We start from the raw sequence: 9071 nt of genomic DNA, 5'->3' as shown, positions 1-9071 counted from the left end.
TATTCAATTCCTAGGGTGCTATCCGTGTGTCCGTGTTTGTGTGGGTTTCCTCCAGGTGTTCAGGGTTCCTCCAACAGACCAAAGTTTTACTGGTACTGTGTGCATGTCTGTTCTGTGAGTGTCTTGCAATGGACGGGCCTTCCACTCTGGGTGTATCCTGCCTTTCTCCCATTGCTTGCTGGCTCCGGTCTGGCTCCCCTGTGACCCTGTAGTGGATAAAGCAGAAAAATGGATGGGTGATTAATCAAATTTGAATGTTCCTGCTGAACCCTTTTATTGTTGGACCGCGAAAGTCCATTGATTACACCCCTGTCCTATTGATATAATATTAGCAAATTTACGATAAACATTTGTATTCATAATTTGCGGTGTGGTGGATAAAATCTTGGTGGTAAGCTATCTCAGTACATTTTATTTAAGAATCACTCTCAGGTTTAGCTTTTATTCAGGCTAAAAGGTAAAAAAAAGTTAAGCCTTAATTCTCTCTTTTGTGAGCAATAAAGGGTACGGATTTGTTTTTAGAAACTTTTGTGCTCTTTTTATTTTAGGAAAATCCACCTCACTAGGGGCACTAGGACCTAGTAGTTAGTGACAGACCTTCAACACTAACTTTCCCTGACAACTCTGTCACAAGCAGATAACCAAGTCAACATCATTTCTGTTGTTAAATTATGTTGGTGTGAGTGTCATGCTTAGCGCTGGCTTCTCATCAGTAGGCACTGGAAAGGTTGCCAAGAATGAGGGGAAATGGATGGAGTAAGGTGGATAGAAAATGTATGCCTTTAGAGACTTATCCAAAAAGACTCACAGCTGTAATTCTTGACAAAGGTGCTTCTGCAAACTGCAGTATAAAGTTGGGAAGTGAATAATAATAATAATAATAATAATGTTGTTTTGTTGTAGTAGTGCATGAGCCTTCAGATTTCGATTGAAATATTTACTTAGAATGTTTATACATCTGTTGTAATTCAACAACACCATAAGGATGAGATGGCACCTTGTAATCACCCTTCTTTGATGAGAAAAAAATACAAGTAACCACACATTAAACCACTGAATTGCTTAAGTAACGTCTTTGCAGGAGGATTGTGAAAAACTGATTGTGGTATTCCATCAGTAGTGGTTTGGCAGTGAGGCTAATGCTACAGTACCTTAAATGTATTTTCTAATGTTTGACCCATTAAACATATTTTAAACTGTCAGATGTTTTTACATGTAAAAAAATAATTCTATAGAAAGAGAGGTTCAGTGCAATTAATTACTTATTTTTCAAATACCAGCCCAAAATACACGTCTCTATAATTCATTTAAATTGGCAAAAGAAAAATATAGCAATCTGAAAAAGTTAGCTTTGTAATTCATTTTGTGTTGAGTAATTATTTTCAGGTCTGTGGGGTTTTTTTTTGCTGTAGAGCATGATATGAATCAAACTAAATGTTGCAGAAAGGGGAATTTAAATAGTATAACAGCCATAAGCCAGAAGTCAAATGAAGGGAACTTTGTTGTTATAAATATCGTTCTGCTCTTTGGAGCACTGTGTTAGTGTTCTGACCCTGGGGGTGTTCATTGCTGTGTCCAATATTACTCTAGAGACTTTGAAGCCAAGATGATGACTTGGGCAGCTTCTTCTTGCTCAGGATTCTGGTTTGATAGCAGTCACCACTCTGTCATTACATCCCCAGAGGTGCAGAAGTCTTCGAACACAGTCTCACTATCTGTGAGACAATACATTAGGAAAACACAGGTAAAGTAGCAGCAAGCAGTTCTTTCTGTCCCTCACTTACAGGTGTGTTGCACCCCAGTGTTGTCAGGCCCTGCCTGTGAGAATAGATAGCCACCTAGAAAAACAATGAAAAGGTTGTCTAAATCACATTTCAAGGTCCAGGCCCACCCGACACCTCCACCCAGACTGAGTGGGAATCAACAAGCACTTGTGGCAACTCCTACAGTACAGTACAAGGCAGGAGCTCCTAAATAAAACAAGCAGCCATAGAGAGTAGAATAAAGATTTTCCTGTAGAGCCTTTGCAGACCTGTAAGCTGACACAGTTGTGAATTGTATTTTCATTCCTGCATAATAAATTTCTGGCTGTTCTGCTGATTAGTTCTGATTAGCGTGAGTGCCCAAGAGCGAGGTATCTTTTTGCAGTCTAGTTCTGGCTGTACTGGAATAAGGGTGTCATTGGCGTTAGAGATTTTCGTGATTCCTCTTTCTGCTTTGCAAAGTGATTCTGGTTTCATGTAAGCCTTGTTTTCACGTTTGAGCTATTTTGGTGCAGTGTTGTTTGTATGTATCAACTCATCAGTGTTTATGTTGATACTTCTGTAACTGAGAACAATCTTCAGTAGCCTTGCAATGTATGTTTTATGTGTTGAACAGTATTAGTCTGACTGTCAGAAATAAACCTTGTTGGTTGTAATGCTGTGTGCTTTCGGTCACTGCCACCTCAGTTGTTCATCCAATCAAAAGAACCTTGTACTATAGAATTATAACGTACTAGTACTCTCAATACTTGGTGTCGCATTACAATATCCACCTTTTTACCCTTTAAAACTATAGCTTAGCTGCTACAGCACAGTTACTTCACCAGCCCCATACAGTACCTCTGGCAGGCAGTGCTACTAAAGCACAGCTGTTCTGATGAACTAAATAATGAATGTTCTCATAAAAGAAAACACAGACTTCCAGAAATATACAGTTGTTTAGAAAATGAAAACTGAAATTGAAAAGGTTTATGATTACGATGATCAGAGACCAAATCTTGGACTGAGTGATTGAGATGGAAAAATCACATCCTGCAATTAAATTTTTAACTCATTTTTCTTGATGGGATATCTGACCTATGAATCAGACTGGAACTGGATGGATCTCACTGACTGGAATCTCTCTGATTCAGGCCTGGGCTACGTCACAAGACTCGCGAGGTGGCAGCACGTATCAGACCAAGCAGTGCAGGTGTTGGACGAGTCTGAGCCAGGCAGGTTAACCTCAGACTGATCCACACTGTAGTATCGTCAGTGAGGAGCACCTCACTCTTTAAATGGATGCAAACTTGCCTGTAAGGCACTGTGGCTCCTGTAACTGAACAATCAGTATGGCTTGCAGTCTCTGGGATGACAAGAAGCTTTCCTGCATCTTTTGGAGTGGAATACACAGACACTTTTCCTTAAGTGCCAAAGAAGGGATTGTATTAGGAAACTGGGGGGTTCAAACTGTTGTGGAAAAAAAACCAACAGCTGTTGAGTTTTCTTGGAAAAAAAACAGTCAATTTTTCCATTGTTTACAAGGGTGTTTCAAAGGGATGAGTTTCAAAATAGTAAGAAACCAACTGACTGTGGTTGACTTTACTTCACCTGACATATAGTTACTCTTCTGGTTCATAGTACTTGTCTTTTGTTTTTCTTTTAGCAAAGCTTTTTAACTGTTTCATTTTGGCAGGGGAGCATTTACCATTGACTTTTGCCATGTGATTCTCTAGTGTTGTTTATCAGAAACCTTTTCACATACTCTGTGTAAACTCTGCATGCTGGCTACCTTACTATAGAAAAAAAGTGCCCAACAACAAAATGTGATATATAAAAAGCATTAAACTGAAGACGGTAGTAGTTCAGGTGTGTAGCTGCATCAGCATGCGTAGGCTGCAAAGGAACAAGTAATAGGTTTATTCCATGCTGAAAAAAAGAAGAAAGAGAACACAACGTTTCGGCCGTGGAGCCTTCTTCAGGTGTGTGAAGAAGGCTCTACGGCCGAAACGTTGTGTTCTCTTTCTTCTTTTTTTCAGCATGGAATAAACCTATTAAACTGAAGATGTTCCCTGCTGCTTTTCTGGCTGTTCTGTTGATTAGTTCTGGTTTCAGAATGAGACCTTAGTCCAGGTCTCATCCTAGGTGCAGTTTAGCACTGCTAGAATTCAGTGTACTTGCTGTTTATAAATGTCCCCTGTATCACTTTCATATGTATTAGAAAAAGGGGTTTAAAAGCTGACAGAACACTTTCTACCAATGAAAACCACATCTGCACTGCATTTATGCTAGAATTAAAAAATATATATATACCATGGATTTTTCATAGTCACATAGGAATGACTATGACTTACAAATAATATGAGGGCCAATTGTATTGCAAGCTGACTTCTTCTTTGCAATAATTTCACTAACATAATCTTTTCTGGTTTGCAATACCACATGGGGAAGGTATCTGTGAACTGTTTAACTAGCAATGTTTCGTCTTCCGTTTTCAAACAGTTGATTGTATAATGTTTTCTATCACAGTTGATCAGACTTCTGTTTTTTCACATTTTTGCATCTTAAGGAAGCTTTTTACAATAATCACCTTGGTTTCAGCTGATAATGTTTTTATTTCCACAGCCTTGAAAACAAAAACCACTGTGATCTGTACTCAGTTTTTCCAGAAATGAGGAAACCAAAAAGGGAAAGGAGCTAATGGCCTTGGAGGTGGGAGATGGGGAGATGGGACTGCAGGCTGTGCTCTTGTGGACTTCATTGCCATGGTGACATCACATGCTCAGAGTAAACTGGTCAATGGTCTGGCCTCTTGTTTAATCACCTGGTCCTTCTCTATGTAGGGTTTAATGTTGTTTTTCTGATTGTCAGGAACAGTTCTTTCCGGGCCCTATGCGGACGACACGATCCGAAAGGTGAAGAAACAATAGGGAAAAATATCATGCAGGAGTCGGTCAGGAGACAGGGGGGCGTGTCCGAGGTGAGCAGGTGTCCGGGGGAAGTGAGTCCGGGGCAAACAATCCAAGCATAAATCCAAAAGGGAAATCCAAAACGGGAGGCAAAGTCCAAGACCAGGGTATCCATCCAAAGTAATTAAAAACCAGAACCGGGTCGGGACCGGCGGAACAAGGAATCAGGAACAGGAAACTAAAACCATGACGGAGCCAGACGCGGCAGGACCCCGGGCTCTCACGAAACGGGTGTAGCGGCGAGGCTTATTAATAAGAAAGAATTAAGTGTTCTGAGCCTTCCCAAATGAGGCCCCATTTCTCTGTTCATCTCTGTGGTGCAGCCACAGAGAGACCATTAGTGCAGGGTGATTTAAAGTCCTAGGACATCTCCCAAAGGGGGATGCACTTAGCTAAGTCTGGCTATCATGATCAATGGTCATCCATTGGCGCCTATCTGTCTAGGGAGTGCCAGATGGACATCTGGACTGCATTCCTAAGTGTCAGGAGTAAGTGACTCATATCTCACCTTGATCAACCAATCAGGGACTGGTAGGGCCGAGTAACCCACGTGGGACTCTGATGCCCATGGAACTTTCAGCCAATGAATGAGCTGAAGTTCCTCCAGGTAAAAACAGGCAACACAGAGAGCCTGAAAGATTCGGGAGATTCAATAAGATTCAAGTAAGATTCTGGAGAGGATTCTGTGGACTGTTCTAAAGGGAATTCAAAGGAGAATTCCAGGGCAGGACGGCCGAGGAGCAGAAGGCTCCCAAGGGCAGGACATTCTCGCAGCGCGGCTCCTGACCATCCTGAGACTCAGCCCGGACAACCACTGAACGGCCAGTGTGTCCGAGTGCCAGAACTTTCCTTTGTTCTAAGAGTCTAGAGTGGAGGTTGCCAGAGAGTAACCAGCAGCAGGCCTCGTGAACAGGTCAGAACTGTGGACAGCTGAATCACTATTCAGAACTAGCTCTTCATCAGGAACGAACCGGTCCTCTTCCTGACTTGCTGGGACCCACAGTCATCTTTTCTCCTGTGCACAAACTTTGCTAGTTAAAGCCAACACTAACTAGCCGGACAGTGAGCATCAGCAGCGCACCGTCGCAAGCCGCACAGCACAGCCTGGCACGGAGCCAGAGAGCGCGGATTGGACAGCAACAGCCTGCAACTGTTTCTTTGAGCCCGCAGGAGATCTGAATCCCCAGAGATTGGATGAGTATTCAACTTCAATGCATTACAGCTCGAGAATTCAATTGTTATCCGAACCAGTTGATATCAATTTAATTCCTAAGAGTTATGTACTTGTTTTGAGTATCTAATGTAGAAGTTATAACCAAGTTCATTTATGAAACGGTCTTAATGAATGATATACTGAACGTATGTCCTCTTGATACAGTATAACACTTCGTAACTGACTGAATATATACCTTTTGTATTCTGATAACCCTCTCGATAAGATCTGTTAATTTTATATGCATATTCTATGTATTAATAAATGTATCCTTGTGTATTAGTACCTGCGTGTGTGCGTTGTTTGAGTTATGTCGCATGGTTGGATTCTAAAGCCATCAAAAGAATCAACTTTGTGATTTACTGCTACAATTAATAATTGTCTCAGTAAATGCCCAAACCCTACAGAACTGGTGCCTTCAGAGAGCCACTACATTTACATTTTGGCTATGGCAACATTACATGGGATTCAATGAGAAGCGCCGGGCAAACGCCTGCGTCTGGCTTTAAAGGTGGAACTAATGAGGGGCTGGAATAAGGAACAGGTGTGGGGAATGGGACAGAACGAGGAAGGGCTGGAGCGCCCTTAAGAGGAGGAGTAACGATCGTGACACTGATTGCTTAATGAAATGTAATACAAAAGTTCAAGAGGAAGTCATACCCATATTTCTCCCTCTTACCTACTGTATGTGGAAATAGCATGATTCTAGCTTATTGTTTGTGCATTTCATTGTCACACATATTCTTTAAGGATTCCTGGGAATTATCTATGGCCTCCCTACCGTAGATTATTAAACCTGAAGCTAAATATGAAAGGTGTGAATGACACTTTTCCTCCGAGCAGGATTCTTAGCTCTTAAATACTTGATTTAATTTAAATGTTATATGCATTGCTGCTGTGTGGCACAATGGCACAGTGGTTAACCCAGGCCCTGGGTTCAGTTCCTAGGGTGGGATCTGTGTGGAGTTCCTTGTATGTTCTCCCTGGGTTCACATGGGCTTCCTCTGGGTGCTTCAGTTTCCTCCCGCAGTCCAAAGATATACCGGCAGGTTAAGTGGCTTCTGGGAAAAATGGGCGCTGTTGTGAGTGTGTGAGTGCTTGTCTTGGTGTAGTGCGATGGACTGGCGTCTCATCCAGGGTGTAATCCACCTTGTGTCTGTTGTTTTGCAGGTTAGGCTGTCTCCCCCCATGACCCTGTACTAGATAAGGCAGTTAGAAAATGTGTGGATGCATGTCTATCTCTGTGATCACTGACGCAAGACTCTAATGTGTCCCCTGTGGGTGATAGAGTCTTCTGTTCCTATGCTCTTATGCTGTGAAATGCCCTTTCCAAAAAATCAAAGAATCTCTTAGCATGTATTTAATTGCCCCTTACTCTTAACAATTAAAACATCACGTTGTTTTGAATGAAACGATAAAAATGTATGAGACAACTGATTCCACTATGCATTATCTTGCATGTTTTCTCCATTTTACACTTTGTCAGCTTCTATACTTTCAATGTACTGTGATTAAAGTTCTGTCCATACCTGTCTGTAACATATTATACACATTAATATGTGCTATTACATTCTTTCTTTTTAAAATTAAGTGAAATTAACATTTGATTAAGGTGATGAAATGCATATGAATCATTACACATTAACTAAGGTTGTTTTTGTTCAGTTGTAATTTTAACACTCAAAGCCTTTTAGATGTTGTGGTAACTTAACAGTTTGTCCTGCATTGGTTTTAACAGGGATCATGGCCCCTGCTTGTGGATTCATTACCAGGACATTGTTGTTCAAACTTGTTAAGGCTTGCTAGGTATCTGTCTACTATGTTTGCTTTCACGATGTTTGGATTTGTTTGTGTGGTCTGTCCTTTCAGACCCCCCTTTGGAATCCTAGCTCCAACAATGTTCCCCACTCAGGGAAGATACTGTAGCATGGTCCTCATCCATTTAGTTGTATTTCACTTGCTTCTTGTTTAGATTCATTCAAGTTACTATAGGTTCTCTTCAACAATCTGTCATTCTTAAGGTACTGGAGAAGACTAGTCAATTACTAAATCAGACATTTGCAGTATTCACTAAATGATTATTTTCTTTTATTCAACAAGACATGAACTCAGCTTAACTTTTAAAGATCTCCAGATCTCCATTTTCACATTAATAAGCACTACTCTTTTATCTCACTCATCACGAAGCATTCAATCTTGATTAGCAACCACAAATTTTTTATCATGCCTATCTCTACAGCCTGATCCTGTTCGACCAGGGACAGTGCCCTTTAAAAAAAAAAAGTTGTGTCACTGACTTAGCAATAGCCAGCTTGATGTTTTTTTCTCTGATTACAGTCCATGACAGCCTGTCTCTCTGCTGATGTTTAAGACACAGGGAACAATCAAGACTCACTCTGTGCTATCTATATACTCCTCTGTCTTTAGGAAGGGGCATCGCTGGCCAGTGAGCCAGTGTGCTGTGCCCGCTCTGTCAGGCACTAATGCCTTCCACCAGCCCTTGTTTAACATGAAAAATTCACTTCTTTTAGCTTGCAAAGGAACAACAGTGTGGGACATTGGGACATCCTTTAAGTCCTGGAATGTATCAGGATCAGGTCATCCAGCACTGGACTAAATCAGAAGGCCCTCCTGACCTGACATCACTGTAGCATTAGATGTACTGTCTCTGGCTAAATCAATGTGAAGAAGTGCAATTCTTAAACTGCACTTTAACTAGATTCACAACTTGCACAACCTTCCTGTCAAAGAGAGGCAATGATGACTCTTAATTGACCACCATGGACACTGCAGTTTCTTGTTTTGATGATTACTAATATTCATCATGTATTTGCCTAAGGGCTGTAGCTTGGTTTTATTGCACATTACTAGTAAATTATATGGTTTTGTGTTACAGAATTGAGCAATTTAACTGGAATGATATTACTGCCTGCCCAATATGTGACTAATTTAATATGATGAGCATATCCAGAAATATTGTTATTTTGTACAGCATTTAATATTTTTGTCTGTGTGGTCACATAGATCTTTTCATATTGCTTCTCAGCTTCAACCACTGTGCACTTTTGTTTTTTTTCTATGTCATGTACTTTAATGGAAATTGTTATATTTCCGCACATTAGTTTCACTGTTTCCTATAAGCAGAGC

Source organism: Atractosteus spatula, chromosome 2 (genome assembly GCF_055471065.1).
Source record: "Atractosteus spatula isolate fAtrSpa1 chromosome 2, fAtrSpa1.hap1, whole genome shotgun sequence".
Taxonomy (NCBI): domain Eukaryota; kingdom Metazoa; phylum Chordata; class Actinopteri; order Semionotiformes; family Lepisosteidae; genus Atractosteus; species Atractosteus spatula.
The sequence above is the reverse complement of the archived record's forward strand: the minus strand, read 5'-3'. Positions refer to the sequence as shown.